Source organism: Bos taurus, chromosome 13 (genome assembly GCF_002263795.3).
Source record: "Bos taurus isolate L1 Dominette 01449 registration number 42190680 breed Hereford chromosome 13, ARS-UCD2.0, whole genome shotgun sequence".
Taxonomy (NCBI): domain Eukaryota; kingdom Metazoa; phylum Chordata; class Mammalia; order Artiodactyla; family Bovidae; genus Bos; species Bos taurus.
The window spans coordinates 23,305,750-23,310,050 of NC_037340.1; the positions used below are offsets into that span (position 1 = coordinate 23,305,750).

General features: G+C 36.5%; 1 non-coding gene across 1 annotated transcript; it reads left to right on the forward strand.

The window, feature by feature from the left end:
- The first annotated feature begins 3,772 nt into the window (after positions 1 to 3,772).
- Positions 3,773 to 3,845, forward strand: TRNAS-GGA (transfer RNA serine (anticodon GGA)). The gene has a single exon. It is a non-coding gene; the product is annotated as a tRNA-Ser (tRNA).
- The last annotated feature ends 456 nt before the right edge of the window (positions 3,846 to 4,301 follow it).

Sequence of the window (4,301 nt, forward strand, 5' to 3'; positions counted from 1 at the left end):
AAGCACCAGGTCCTGACCACTGGACTGCCAGGGAATTCCCGCAACTAATTTCTTGACTTAAGTATTATAGGTAAAACTGCTCTTGCAGATTCATTTCTTTCCATTTGGAACAAATTGAAATCATGTAGGAGTATATCATTTATAGCCACTAACTCAAGAGTTTAGCAATAAATTTACATTGTTAAACTTGGAATAAGTTGAGCTGTGAATATTTTAAATATGTTGTAGATTTAAAATTCTGAGGATTACACATATCATAAATATTTTTTAGTGAGTACAACTTAATTTTCATGGTAAATAAAAATATGACATTTATCCAAGATAGGTACTATATTTTCATTTGCAAACTTTTGTATATTTCAATATATCTTTCATGGTATAACTGCAATTAATAAATGCTTCCTTTAGGAGAGTCTGTTATGGAACATATCTAATTTTTTTAATGTATAAAATTAAATAATCACTCATTATAAAATTATCATCTTAGGCTTTAAAAATAGTTATTTTCCCATATCATTTAAAAATAAATCTATTCATAAAAATTAAGTATAATAGAATGGATAAACAACAAGGTCCTATTGTATAGCACAGGGAACTATAGTTAATATCATGTAATAAGCCACAATGGAAAAGAAAAATTAAATGTATATGTAATTTTTCTGATACATGCATGTGCGTGCTCAGTCACATCTGATTCTTTGCGACCCCATGGACTACAGCCCATCAGGCTCCTCTGTCCATGGAATTTTCCAGCAAGAATACTGGAGTAGGTTGCCATTTTCTTTTCCAAAGGGATCTTCCTGACCCAGAGATTGAACCCATGTCTCTTGGGTCTCCTGCACTGGCAGGCGGCTTGCTTATCAACTGAGCCACCCGGGAAGCCTCCATTTTTCTGATATATATGTATATATCAAGTAACTCAATCATATTCAAATACACCAAGTTTGAAGTTATAAGTATGCTATAAATATATAACATATGTCATTTCCTAACACGGGGTGGAAGTCCTTTGGAATCTCTCCCCAGTATGTACTGGATGCCATCCTCACTGAGCACAGTCCGATTTCCTGTAGGAAGATTTTACCTAATCTTTCTCCTGCTCCACACGCTGCATTTTTAGAGGTCTCCAAATGCTGTGAATAGTCAATTAAATAAAACAAAATTTAATTAAACCTATGCGTGAAAAATTGAAAGCAGTATCTTAGAGCAGACTCTGCTCTAGTGCCAAAGGCAGTTCTATGGGGAAGCATATCAGACACAGTGTTTTGAGTTGCTGGAAATTAATATGACAACCAATCAACCGTGTAACATAAATAAGAACTCCCCATCACCCTGGGGGGATGGGTCGAGGCAGATTGAAAGGGTAGCCAGTTAGTCACATTTATTTTAGAAGAGTCTGATGAATGAAATGCAGGAATAGAGTTGGAATTTCCTATTTTCTATAATGAAAGTTTCAAGGGTTCCTCAGGAAGAACAAGGAGCTACAGTTTTATGAACACATTTCACAAAACTATAATTGCAATTATAATTTCTTCCTGGTAAAGATCTGGAAAGACAGCTAGGGAAAAGTTCTCACTAGGTATACAGGCAATGATACTCTTTTTCCTATATATACTCCTGCAACTAATTGAGGGAGTACACCTGCTTAAAGGCAAGGCAATTTAGAATTGAAGGAAAGTCTAACTGCACAGTTTATTCATTAATAATCAGGGATACTACTATTTATCTTTCACACTGTTGAGATTCAATGATACCATGGATGCAAAGTCCTTAGCACAGTGCTTAGCATACAGCAGGAGCTCAGTAAGTGTGCATATATATATCATCCTGATCAAGAGCATCATCAAATGAACCACATCATCTTTGCCATCACACTCTTTTATTTGAGATATTTTATTCACAGAATTGAACAATGTTAATATAAGAAAGGGCTTCCCAGGTGGCTCAGTGGAGCCTGCCGGGCTATAGTCCAGGGGCTACAAAGAGTCAGACATGACTGAGTGACTGAATTTGCAGGATTAAGAAATCTTTCAGAATCCAAACCCAAAATTTGTCCCCCAAATAAACTGCATTTTAATCTCCCTGAACTATAGAAAGCATGAGGCCAAACCAGCTTTAACACAGTTCCTCCTCTTCCATGGCACAGTTTCAGAAATTTTTCCAAATAAGTATTAATAATTTTTTTTTTAATTCAGGAAAATCAACTCCTACCTTAGTTCCTAAATAACTGGGTTTTTCCTATTAATCACCAGATAATTTTAGAGCCGAAAATGAATGATCTAGACCAGATTAGCAGTCATCTCCTGACCAAATGCCAGACTATCCTCAGCACCAGAGATGCATCCAGTTCAAATCCAACTACACAAAAGAGCGTCCCACTTATCATATTAAATAGCATTCTACCAAGGACTGACCAGGCTTTCCCTCTTAACAAACGTGCTGTCGCTTCAGTTGTTCCCAACTCTTTGCAACCCTATGGACCGTAGCCTGCCAAGCTTCTCTGTCCATGGGATTCTGCAGGCAAGAATACTGGAGTAGATTGCCATGCCCTCCTCCAGAGGATCTTCCCCACACAAGGGTTGAACCCATGTCCCTATGTCTCCTGCATTGCAAGCAAGTTCTTTACCACTAGTGCCACCTGGGAAGCCCAAATAGTTTTACACAAAACACTGAATCCTCTGAGCTTCTAATGAACCAAAGAGAGACTAAAAACACTAACTTAGGTATCTGAGTTGAAATATTTCCTATAAAAGAGTTAAAAAGTGTTTTTATATGTAAACACGACTAAGTCACTAAGTATATTTGAAGTATATAAATTATACACATGGGGTGGAAATATTTACTTTAATATTCATTTGTTTTACTGAGAATTCTGCGTACTAAGTCAATGTATTGACTCAGATTCCAAAGAGATACTGTAGGACAAAATTGTCTTTTTCACCAATGACCTAGTTTATTCTGCAAAAGAATTTAAAATAAATATTGTGATGCTTACCCAAGACAATCATTCCCACACTCATTTAGCATCTAAAATACCTGCCCTTTTCCTAAAGTAAATTTACATTTGGAGAAAGGATTTTGACAACAGATTTTTTCTAGCCTGGAATTTGATAAGTTTATTGATTTAAGATAAAAATTCAAACTCCAATTTCACTAACTGGCTATAAAATTCAGTGCCATTCTGAGACAATAATAAATGCCAACTTTATTTGTACCTTCTCTGGTGTTTTTGTTCTTTATATGTAAATGAAAAGAATTCCCTTGATTTACATTGTCTCAGCAGTCAGCTTCCCTTTGTAGAGGAGTCTATCACATACTGGACGCCTTCCGACCTGGGGGGTAGTGAAGGATAGGGGAGCCTGGCGTGCTGCAGTTCATGGCATCGCAAAGAGTCAAACACGACTTACTTAGCTATTGAACAACAACTATCACACATAGTCAAATTACTTCCTTGAGTAAATTCTGACTTTGCAATTTATCCCATCCACAGCAGAAGCTTCAGTGTAGTATCCTTCTTGTTCTTGTTTGTTTCTCTGTGCTCTCTTTTAAACTTGCTTACCTTGCTTAAATAGAAACATCAGTGAATCTAAGCTTAAAGGAAAAGAATAGCCAGTTATAAACCATAATGATGATTATTCTACAACCCTTCTTCAATTTTCAGAATCAAAAAAAAATAATAAACTTCAGATTTTCTAAATTTCTTTCACATGTCAATTTTTTTTTTTGAACAAACACAAAACCTGGCAAGTTACTGTTTTGGTTCTTACGGGCTTCCCTGGTGGCTCAGAGGTTAAAGCGTCTGCCTGGAATGCGGGAGACCCAGGTTCGATCCCTGGGTCAGGAAGATCCCCTGGAGAAGGAAATGGCAACCCACTCCAGTACTCTTGCCTGGAGAATCCCATGGAGGGAGGAGCCTGGTAGTCGCAAAGCCATGGGGTCGCATGGGGTCGCAAACAGTTGGACACGACTGAGCAACTTCACTCACTATGACGAAGAAAACAGAACCAAGCAGAGTAAAAAACAAACAAAATCAAAGAAACCAATAAAATTAAGAAATGGAAGAAAAAAAAGTCTAACCTTTCCAAAGAAGATTCAGTCTGAAGTATTTTTCTCAGTTTCATCCTCAGTTATGTCAAAGTTTAGAATAATACAGATTTTTTTGAAGCAACCGTTTGATTTCTGGTTTTCATACCAAGATGTGTTTTATGGAAAAAAAGATAATAAAACAAGAAATAATTCTTAATTAAAAAATTTTTACAGTTACATTTGAAACTTTACAAGGAGTAAAGCTGAAACTTCCC